We start from the raw sequence: 12,352 nt of genomic DNA, 5'->3' as shown, positions 1-12,352 counted from the left end.
AAAGACTCGCAAGTGCGGTAGGACTGTGCTTTCAAACTACAGTATGCTCTTACCCATTATTATAAAAGTGAGAAATCCCAGTTATTTTCAGATGCCAAGTGATTTAATTGTGGTAAGAACAGCATTTCTTATAAAGCTAAGTACACCAAATACACACATAATTGATATAGACATGTAACCTTAATGACAGCCTCTCAGTGTAAAAAAAAAAAAAACAAATTAAGTTTTTTGCTGTTTGAGTTAAATACATATTTCTTACACATTTGCCTCTGGGAAAAACTCTCTAAGATAGCTCCCCTGACCTCTTCAAGTCCTGTGTTTCAGGAGTTTGCCTCTTCCCTATTCATACTTTGAAGGGGAAAAATAAGCTAAGGGGATACGCCCTCCTCGTTGCTGTACCCTCTCTTAATTCAGACAGTAGATCCTTCAACTCAGCTTTTCCTAGACCATGCAGATAGATACCAGCCAAATCATAAAAATGAGTGTTTGGTAATGTGAAATTCTGAAGCAAGAAACTGCTAGAGGAAAGCACTTTAGCTTTAATTTGCAAAGCTGCTACTTGTATGGTAATGATGGCCATATGAAAAACAAAACATCATTGCTGATAACCACAAGTACTCATCCATTAAAATTGGCCCTTCTTTGGTCTCAAAATACATCAAAAAAAATCTTCCTTTCCATTTAAATGGAAAGTGACATCTACCCATACCTAACAGATGCAATTCTATGCACTTTATTTATCCATCATATAACATTTTCCTCCTAACTGTGTTACTTTCTAACTTAAGAGAATGTTTTTCTCTCCACACCAGTCTCCCCTCTCAAAAGTAATTTGGGATCCTCCCTCTGGGACTTGACCCTTCAACAGATCAGTTCCTCTAGTTTCCCTCACTTCCGTTTGTGCTCCTTTAGGCTTCAATTAGTTGCTGTCCTCACCCCTAACGTTCTTTCCATTATTCACCCTCAGTCCTTCCAAATGCCTCTCCTCCTCCTGTTTGCAGAGAGCAGTGGCAAAGGGGTGACAAAAAGAAGAGCAGGCTTCAGGAGGGGACTGGGTAGTCTCTGGGGTCCCATCCCACCTGGGCTTTGAACCTTTTTTGAATCTTTCTGTACGCCTTCAGTGTTGCAGGAGGACCCAGGCATTTATCTTTTCCTAGTTCTGCTCTCTTACAGCCTTGTCTGTCCTGTTCTGGCTGTTCTTCCCATGATTTACCCTACGTCTGACCATCACAATATGCTCCTGGTCTCTCCTGTATGTCCTTAACCCATCTACCCTCAATTAGTATTGCCTTCAGAGTTCCACATTCAACACACCATTACTTTAAAAGAGAGTATCATTCTTGAAATACTCTGCTGACTTTTATGATAGCAGGGAGCACGTGGAGCAAGTCTTTTTCTTTCTCCCTTTTCATCTCTCCTCATGAAATACTCATTAATCATTATTAGAGCCAGTCAGGAATTTTCAGACATTTTTAAAGTCCTAATTTTTCACAAGTGAGGCTGCATGACGAAGGCTCAGTTCTGATGATTTCTTAGCCCAAAGAACCCCCCCCCATCTATATATCTCTATAGATAGGCTCTATCTGTAGAGACTCTGCCAGGAGGCTGGGAGTTTGTTTTAGAGAAGTACCACTACACTTGGCTGTGCTCCTCTCTTTCCCTGACATTCACTACTGCTGACTATCAGAATCAGGATGCTGAACTAGATTGACCTTGCCTTGTACTATCTATAATCTCTCCATGATATTTTAATATCAAATGAGGTCCAATTCATCTCAGAAACGAGGCGGTCATTTGCCATAATAAGGCCTATTACTTGCACAGAAACTAGAGCAGTTCAGACCTAAGGACGGTTTCAGACCTAAGGACGGTTTCAGACCTAAGGACGGTTTCAGACCTAAGGACGGTTTCAGACCTAAGGACGGTTAGTGCCTGACTACAAGTAGAGCTAACAGCATTGAAGGGACTGAAATTCAGGTTTCCAGCACCGATTTGGTTAGCCAGTTCCTCCTCAGTAGGATCTTTCTCTTATTACACTTCTGCATAGCATTCCCCTTGCTGCCATGGTACCCTTGGGGCCTCCAGGTGGGTTGTCAGTCAAGGGTCGGTACACAAGTCCTTTTTAAGATGCCAATGCCATTTTGCTTTTCCTGTGCTGGATGAAGATTAAGTACTTCAGCAATTCCACCAAGCAGAAGGAAGGGCTGCAAAGCTACACTGGGACATCACAAATCAGCCACAACCCATGTCTGTCACCCTTCAAAGGGTGAGGACCCACTGACCCCATAGAGACAAGAAGCCCCCTTTCCCCATTTTCAAGAAGTAGCTTTTCTTATTTAAAAAAGGCAAAAAAACACCATGAGTTTCTGAGAAACAGCGTCTTAATTCAGAGCATTCAAAGACTCACACAGCTTCTAAGCCTGGCCTTGGCTGCATCCTCCAACATTAAAACCAGGATTCATTTTGGCTTTATTCAGAGCTATTCAGAAGTTTCCTGACCACATACTTATCAAGTGTTACATATGAACTAATTTATAAGAAGACATTCTGTTCAGGAAATCAGACACCTACAGTGCCTTGAGATTTTTCTTGCAAACTGCCACGTATACACATTTACTAGAGTGAGGCTATGAACTCAGAAAAATTAGATAGACTAAACCCCTCTGAAGAGCAGTCAGTCTGCTAATATATCAGAAGAAACATATGGTCAATATATGTAACTAAGACCAACTGATCTCGGAAGACAGATGCAAGAAGCGTGTGTGGCAGGACAATTCACAGCTGGCAGCCAACAGACCAGTTCTTGCCTAATGCAACTTTTCTGTTCAACTCGACTTTAAAAAAAAACAACCCTGAAACCCAAACAAAAAACGCCAAGAAACCCAAACAACACCCCCGCTCCCTCAGACACAGACATTTAATGTCCAGATGACCACCTTCTTGGGTTGTCCTTCCCTCCTGTTCTGATGCTCTGCACCCTCTACAGTACACGCAGTACACTCCTGTCATCGTTTTACTCTTTAAGCCTCTTCAATACACCTTTCTCTTTCTCCTCCTTTTGTGACGTTTTGGTCCAAAAAGGAAAGCAGCCACACACCTTTTGGGGCACCAGAGCGTTGCCAGCTCTCAGGCCCTCTCCTCTGTCCCCTCTCCTTAGTTCACAACGAATGGCTTCTACAGACTGGGAAGGCCTTGCTAAACAAAACCACATAAACCCCCTAAAACTTAAAAGAATATTGTATGCTAACAAAAGGTACTACCATCATCCAACCTCATACCTTAAATATGTGATGGGCAAAGCTGAGTAAACAAACTGTTTTTGAATATTCATTAATCCATGTTAGCATGCTTTCAAGATGGCCATTTCTGTAATGAGGACATGTCACACAGCTGAAGCCCAGAGCATTCACAAATGTACACATCCCAGCAATAGGATGCTTATTTTTTCCTTCCTGAGGCTGTTGGATTATTTGTTTTTAAGTTCTACAGCCTCAGGAGAAGTACATGCAGACAGAGGCAGTACCTCAGACTTCCCAGCACTACTTCCTACATAGGAAACATGTCCAGTACATTAAAAAGAAAGAAAAAGAAAAAATAAAAAAAAACCAAGAAAAAAAGGATTGCTAGATGCCAGGTCGCTTTGCCTGTCTAGGCACTGCTCTGGCAGTCCTACAAGGCTGTTGCTACAAAATCTTGAGGTCTGCTATCTTGAGCTCCAGGAGACACCAAAGCATCAGAAAGCAACTGGGAAAGTGCAAAACTGCCTTTCCCCACAGTCTTGGCCTCGGATCTCTTCATTTTTACCTTCAGAAGCAGCATCCCAAAGGCTAGCTACTTTTCTGTTAGGCCCCAGAATATGTCAGGACAGAAGAGAAAAGGAAAAACCCCTCGGCACAGTCAGCGGGAGGGGGGAAACAGAGCCTCTTCCTTCTGCCCTCTCGCCTCCCCTCACACACGCGTGGGCTCAGAAGGCTACACAAAACCTAACTATGCACTAGCAAACAAAAGCACAAGCCTGAGTGACACTTAACTTTAAGACTGTACACCATAAATCAAGAAATATAGAAAAGCAGGATAAAGAAATAAGGTCAGAGGTTTTCGTTGCGTTCTTTTGGCGTTTGTTTTTTTTTTTTTTTTTTAAGAAACCGCATTTTGTCCAATTAAGTTTACCTCACTGTGGAATGCTCCCTGGAAAGAAAGCCGTTTTGTCACAGACTGCTCTTTAACCCACTCTGCTGGAGCAAATGTGCTCAGCCTTTCTTTATTTTCAGGATGAGGAAAACTAGCATCATTTCAGATGACAGACTTAGCAACAACCAAAACTCTTCTGGCAACACAAGAAAGTAACTGCTAGCAAATGGCTACAGGTAATTTCCTAGGAAAGCATCCCAAAACTCAGTAAGCCCCCTGCTAACTCTCTGAGAACAATTACTGGACAATAAGCACCAGGAGAAAAGCACTGTCACTTAACCTTGCTGTTCCACATCCATCGTCCAAGGATACTCCCAGGAGCACACCCTTGCCAGAAGGCAGGCAGCCCTTCCCGCAGGTACTATAAACCACAGCCAGGTATCCCATCAGGTCACGCTGCCTTAAAGGAACAGTGCCAGCAAAACCGGGGGGGAGGAGGGTCAGAAGTTTTCTAGGGGCTTTCTGCTGTAAGGTAGCTAATCCAAGAGTTAACAAGCTCCTAAACTATCCAGCTAAAGTTTTCTGATGGTGAATATAAAGCAAACCATCCTTTGCCATAACGTCAGGCCAACACGTTTTGTGTGGCACCCTGAATTACCAGTATTTGCAACCCAAGGCTCTCTATCCTACAGCTCTTCCTGTGTCCCAGGACCCCTGTGACTCTGCTGAGTTCATCACAGGGTCAGGGCCTAAATGAGATTCTGGATTTTATGAGTTCTTCTTCATACAAAAGAAAACAGAACTGCCTGGCAGTTCCTCTGTGAGATGAGGCATCTGCACTTGTTTCTCCTGCTCCTTCCCGCTCCACTTACCAGCAAAGTAAGAGATCCCCAACAGCAAAAATTAAAACAAGTAAGAAGCAAGGTGAGCACAGCATGCCAGTCATAACAAGGAACTGTTTTAACAATCCTATTATCACATACAGGACCGTGTTTCTGAAATAAAATAAAAGCTGGTTGCTAAGTGACAATAACGTGCTTGTCTATCATTTACAAACTCAAGAACTTAAAACCAAAAGTATTGTTAAAAAGCAATGAAAAAAAGACACGTGCACTCCAAGCAGAGCTCTCACACCTTCAAAACAGAGAAGAATCAGGCTGTCTACAATATCTAGAAAGTGTTTTGTTTTTTTTTTTTTATTGCCAGTATAGTCCACATGGGAAAGGCTCAGATACTCTAGTTCTGGACAGCACTATGAAATTCTAATATACTGACGCACAAAATGCAATTAAGAGTAAAAGTAAAAAAAAATGCAAACACTTGAAAAAGAAGCAATTATGTGAGAAAATAATGTTATAACTCATCAGCTTTAAATGAAATGAATACACAGAAAATAATGTTATAGCTGATCAGCTTTAAAGGAAACTAATGCAGAGCATTCAGATGGCAAATCTTTAAATGAATGCTTAAAACCAACTTTTTTCCTTTACCCTCTATTTCTTTTCTGAAGCTGGGCTCATCACGAAAGCCAACAGGTTTTTTTAACTCCATAGTAACTCACTCTAGCAATCCCTGTCCAAGTTCTTAGGCTTGACAATATGAGAGTTTGTACCTAATGCCATGCTTTAGCAAGCTTTAGGGGCACTGTTTATTTGAAGCACCCTTATTATGAGGAAATATCTCTGGTAATACTTCCTTTTGTTCCTTTGTACTTCTTCCTTACTAGTTTATAGCTTTCCCTATATTCTCTCCCCCATTTGTATGTATTTCCAATGCTTTCATATACTTGAAATACTTCACCATAATGATGCAGAACTTCACGTTGCTGGAACATTGAAATGTCTGGCTTGAACCTGACTCGCCCTGGCAGTGGATCGCAGCGTGCGGCAGCCCACATGAAATGAGTTGAAGATCTCCGTCTGCTTCCAAGTGAACAAGGACTGCTTTGGAGAACGCTACCCCAGATAACCCCCGCACTGACAGCCTGGGAGGGAAGTGAACGGACATGGATGCTGAGTCACTTTTCACTTTCATTGCTGTGAAGAGGTAACAAATCCACAGAAGCCAATTTGGGTACTCAGCAGGGAAACTCGTATAAGGGTGAAAATACTCCTCCCTCTCTCACGCCTTCCTTCTCCTCCTCCTCTCCGCCATGCGAACAGTTACTGGTCTGGTGGGGACCACACTGGAAACTGGCACTGGTGGAGCCAGGGACAGAGCACTTCCCTTTGCAAGAGAGCTAACCCAAGCCCTTCAGGAGCCAACGGCTGGTATGCACTCATCACCCACAGCTGGCAGCACGTTGGGCCCAATCTGCTGGGGAGCACGCACCTGGAGGCCAAAGATACCTCTGAGCCAAGGTTGGAAAAAGTCTGCAGCCTGATGCAACAAAGGGAAAAATTTGGTTGGGACGAGTGCTATGGCCTTAGAGGGAAGCTGTGGCTTGCAGGCAGAGGGCAGGAGAAAAAGCATGGAGCAGCCCACCCTGTGCGGGCTGAAGCAGAAGGGCTGGTGGAGCAGCGAGGAGCCTGCCTGTCTGCCTGCCTGCCTGCCTGCCTGAACAAGGGTGAGCTGTCAGCAGCCTCATGCTGGGATGCTACAGGGTGCTTTCTTGGGCGATATCCAGAACGGGTTTGAATAAAGCAAAGTTTAAAAAAACATTGAATAAATACCAGTGGTAAACACTGTGCTCTTCCAGAGTGTGTTCTGGATTTTAAGCAGTTTTGTTGAAATTTGAAATTTACTTTGCTTCTTTGGTCAGGTTCATTAAACTAATTTATTACTGCTTCTCCTGGAATTGCTTCAGAGATTCTGTTAATTCTAGAGAATCACAAAGATGAGAAAACTCCTTAGAATTAAGAAAAGGGAATTTATGAAACACAGTATTTTAATTAGCAATAAAGTTGCTTGTTGCAGGGCGCCAAGATCTCTTAAAATCTTAACAGCCTATATTTTAAAATAAAAACACTTAAAACTGGGTAACAGTATGTTAGTTTTTCCCTTTCTGCCCTTTAGGTATATTTGGAACCGCATTTGTAAGGATAAAGGAGAAGTATTTTCTTTCAGTACTTTTAACAGTCTGATGTTTTATCTGAATTGGAAATTGCATTTGATTTCTGTCTTCTTTTTTTCCAGTCTTTACTGTGGCTGCATCTGCTGAAACTGGGGGTGTAAGAGAGGGAGAAGTGTGATTTACACTGGTGGAGCTTACTGCTGAACTCACTGGTGTTACTTGTGTGAGGTAAAGCTAAGCATACATATATGCCTCATGGTTGGGATTGAGTATGAGTATATGCCTCAAGTCTGGGATTTTTCCATTAGCCACTTAGATCTGCTGATATTTTGGATCACTAGATCCTCCTCTCTTGTCAGTTTTTTTCAAAACTTAAAGATCCTTTATATATCATTCTGACAAATTCAACTTTTCTATCTGATTATCTATATCCAGTTTTCCTTTCATCCTTTTGTTTTCTGATGCTTCTGTTTCAAGCATTTGACTGTGTTTTCTCGCTTCTGTTCTTCGTTTTTGTTCTATTTTGAAAGCCTCTCATTTAGGTTTCATTCTAATTCTCCTCCTAACACTGATACCTCACAGATCTTTTCTCTTCCCAGTGCATATTATCTGTCTTTCTCAGTAGATAACACATGTGCTCTCTCTCCAGGTTCCAGATATTAGCACTTTTATTCTTGATTTCCAAGTGACAATATAAGAAGTGATTAATTCCGTGCAACTATTTGTGATCACAAAGTTGACAAAAAAGAGCTCTTACAAGCTAGGTGTGTCTGTGAAACTTTACGCTTAATATAAAATCAATTCTTATCTGCTGCAATCCACCAGGCTATTGAAGGATGTTGGGAGGATGGACAAGAGAATTTGGTGATGGCTCTCTTAAAAGCAGAAGACATCTTCCCAACATCAGCCATTGGGTTGCTGCTAATGGCACTGGCTCCTTCATAACCAACCACAACCTATTCAGATCCAAATGCCAGGCCTGGAGCATTGAGTGATCTGTGAATTTATGGAGCTTTTCCCACCCCCCTTTGTAACTCTGATATTACTGAAGATTGTCCCTATTCAGAAAGAGAGATGGGTATTTACTTCTTTCAAAGTCTCAAAACGGAGATTCTCCTCTGTGTTTCTCATTTCTCAAATCTATAGGGAAGCCAATAGCTCTAGGATGATAACTTTATGCATTTGTATTTTATGGCAATGAATATAGGTTGGAAAGTGATAAAAACAGAGCTCTAAAAATCGGCTTCTTCCTTCTACTCTTGAATCAAAGTAATCCCACAAAGACAGAAAATGTCTTTTAGTCCTTTCTGTGACTGTGTCATATTTATTGAGAAGGTCTTCAGTCACTCTGGAAACTGGACTTCTGAAAATATGCTGAAAATTTTGGCTGCTAGAGTTGTTTAGGAGAACAAGAGATTCTCAGACTTCTGAAATTTTAGATCAGAAGAGTCATGTGTATCTCCATGGCTACCAGATCGGTTCGAGCATCCTGGCAGATTTCTGGTAGCCATTTTGGAGGGTTTCATAGATAAACTGCTTAGTGAAAAGACTACTGTAGCCATGCATGCTTGCTGGTGGGACCAAGGCTGTATATATTTGACCATCAGTCAGAAGTGAGGACATGTTACTGCACCACCTTGCTGTTTGACCTTGTTAAACTTGCTGGTGTCAGGGTTAGAGATCAACAAAGTGGCACATTTAGTGTCTTGGGATCTGGCAGTCATGGGCCTGTCTACACCTCCGTGAAATCTGGACTTCTAGTGTGCAAATATTTCACTCTGGGAAGGGGAGAAGTGGTGGTGCCACTGAAGGGAAGGCTTCAAGGATGTGTCTGCTTCCAGGAGCATCTTTGGGTGCTTACAGAGGCACACAGGACACAAAAGGAGAACCTTTTCAAAAGGTTCAGCACTTGGGTATGCCATTTGTGTCCCACATTGTTCCCACATGCCTCCCTTCTCGCTACGTGCTTACATTATCTTATTCTACATTTTCTTATTTCTACAGATTAACCTCAGCTTCACCTCTTTAATACCAAATTTTAGTTCTCTCTTCAATCATGTATCTTCAACGCATCCTGGGTGCTCCACACTATACCTAAGAGACAAACTACTTGCAAAGGGGATGGGGAGAGAGGTACAAATACTAACCTAAGGATATTCTATACTATCTTAAAGATATCCTAAAATATACAACACTAACAGCCCACATGCAATTGATATATAATACAATACCACTTTTCAGGTAAGGCATTCTGAACTTTTGGAGGTTTGTTGTTAATCCTGTAAATAACTACAGATGGAAAATCACTTACATGTGTTAGTGTTTGAAAAATGGGGGTTAAAAGACTTATCCCAGGTCACAGCTGAGGTCTGGTAACAGAGAAACAACACTTAATAACTTCACTGGCAGATTCTGTCTAGTTTAGCTACAGTGGTTTAAGATCTTCCTGTCCCAGCAGCGGCACTGCTTGAGAAGTGACAAAATGGGATGTGTGATCACTCCCTGGGTCACAGCTTTGTTTATCAATTTAAAGTATTAAATATGCTGTGCTGAGTTGAACAGCCAGGGTGAGGTGAAAGGAGGTGGAAGGAGACATACCGGGGCATCCACACCCATTGCTATCTGATTCTTCTGTTACAGAGGGGGAGATGCCAGCTGGCAGTGGATAGTAAAGTCACCAGGAGACAACAGTATTGCCTCAGATCACTGCAGCAAGGTTTGGTCTTTAGGCTTCCAGACCTTGTGGTTTAGTTGAAAACTACCCTCCCTCTTAGACTCTGTGTTTGGTTGAGTTCATCTAAACTGACAGTAACTATAGCTCTCAAGGCAGCGATGATGAATACAGCAATGCCAATAAATACTGCTGTATCATGAAAGTATATATAAAACAGATAAAAGATGTGTTCTGTTTTAATTATATACCTCAATAAGCAATTATAAGAAAATAACTGTCTCACACTGTAAATGATACCACTTTGAGGTTTATTTACATAGCTATCCAATTCCTGATGGTAAATCATGGTGCCAATGACACAGAACTGGGAAGAGGTTACCTATCTAGGGTTTACTGATCCTCAGTTTCAGATGGATTATTAAACTTGTATTTCTACTTTGTGAAGTTCAGTTAGCAGCTTAAAACTCATGCATATATTAGGTAGACCATTTTCACTGTCCTGCATAATCCTAGCTGTAACTTCCTTAAGTGAGCAGGTAATTGATCACAACTTCCCTAATGCTGCAAACCTTTACACATTGGAGTAATCTTACACACTGTGATCTGCGTATGATCAGTGTGTCTGATCAGCAGCTGTGGCTTAAGCAGTTGTTGCTCCCTGCCTTCTGCTGTGGAAGTATTTATGTGGCTATTCAGCAAATGAGAACTCATCTCGTGGAGAAATAACCCATTAGTACTTTGTTGCCTATTTGCTTTTCCTGGGTTATTTTTCAGGCTGTTTGTCATTTCCCTGGTGCAGTTCATTGCACAGCTTCATAAATGCTTAAGCGATACAGCTCTGAATGGCCAACCCTAAGACAATTTAAATGGCTTTATCAGGATATTTAAGTGCCTCTTCCTGTTAAGTCTCCTTTATCTGCATCTATCTACACTACCTATTAGAATCCGTTTAGCATGTTGCAGTTTTCCCCACTCCTTAGGGCTCTGCATGTGATAACTGCTTGTCCTTCTGTCCCACAAGGCTAATGTCCTTATCATGTCTTCCTTTGCAAATACTCACCTCTACCTTGCAGGTACCAACTAGCCATTTCACTCCAATAGTCCAAGTGATTTAACATAATAAAGGTAAATTTGTTTAAAAATGATGGCTGCTGCACTCTGTTGAAGGGATGCAACTTCTATTTCAGAACTGAAAAAGGGATCATATATCTAAAACCAGTCTTTTTTTTTTTTTTCCCCGCTCTGTCAGCTAGTCTAATAAATGATGATGCTTCTCTCTTCAAGCCCTGCTTTTGCTTCCTCGGTGGGCCTCACATGAACAGAGCATGACTGAAGCTAGTTCAGAACAGCAGGCATCCGAGTTGGGAGAAGGCAAGCCAGCGATGGACCAAAAGCCCCTTCCACCCACTGAGGGAGGATTGTGCCAAAAGTCTCCAGGCTGGTGCTTGGTGGTGGGTCTGTGTTTCCTCAACCCCAGTCAGTTGTTCTTACGCTGCCCCTTCTGCTGCGCTAGCCCAGCTCACAACCTGGCAACCATGACAACAAAAAAAGAGTATTTTTTAGCTGAATCAGTTTCCTACTCAGATCCTTTCATGGCCATGCCCTGGGCATGGCAGAGAAGGTGATACAGGAGCAGGTGGTGCCTCTGCTTGCCCTCCTGGCACAGTGCCACTGAAAACTCGACCAATTCAAAGTATTTGTTACCTCTCTCAGCTTGAGTTACTGTGTATAAATGGCTCAGCAGACAAACGCTTCCTAGTTCTAGATTTATTACATATCTAAATAGTTACACTGGCAAAATTTACAAGTGGAGGAGCAGTTTTGACGGCTTATTTTTCCTGTTCCCTAGAATGAAGAATACAGCAAAATGTCAACTCTTCCTGGTAAAATTGGCTGAACTTCAGCTTTTGACAGTGTAGTCTATTGTGGTATGAATATTTTACATTCATAGCCAACATGCAAAGTCTCTGAGCACAGATTAGATTTTCATTAATACAGTTATCTATCTTCTGGCCACAGTGCATCAAAGTCCCCTATCCCTCGCGACAGAATCAAACGGGAGTTCAATTTCTTTTTTATTCTAAAGGTAGAGAAAATGTTCCTTGGATCTGTCTTAATTCTGTTCCTTTTTTTCCCCTCTTATGCAACAAAGTATGTTTTTATTTCAAAGTGACTTTCTTTTTACAATAGTATGTCTATACAGAAAACTTTACAAAACATTTTCTGTACAGTATCTCTAGTTAGATCAGAGTTAACATTATTTAAATATGGAAATAAATTTAATCTCTGCAAAGTTAAAGCTCATTTTTAAATAATAAGAAAATGTCATGAACCTGGAAAAACAAGCCAGCCATGCAATTAGCCCTTTGAATAAAAATACTCTGAGATGAAGGAGCATTGAGGTGATGCTTATGCTATAACACTAGTCTTAATCCTGTGCCATGTGTGTCAGTGGAGATGAATAAATTGTGAATCAAATCAAGATCAGTCCCACAGACTTTAACCTTATTCCCACTGAAATTCTGAAGTTAACA

The sequence above is a fragment of the Platalea leucorodia genome (genome assembly GCF_965183815.1).
Source record: "Platalea leucorodia genome assembly, chromosome: 3".
Classification (NCBI taxonomy): Eukaryota; Metazoa; Chordata; class Aves; order Pelecaniformes; family Threskiornithidae; genus Platalea; species Platalea leucorodia.
Note: the sequence above shows the minus strand (reverse complement) of the source record.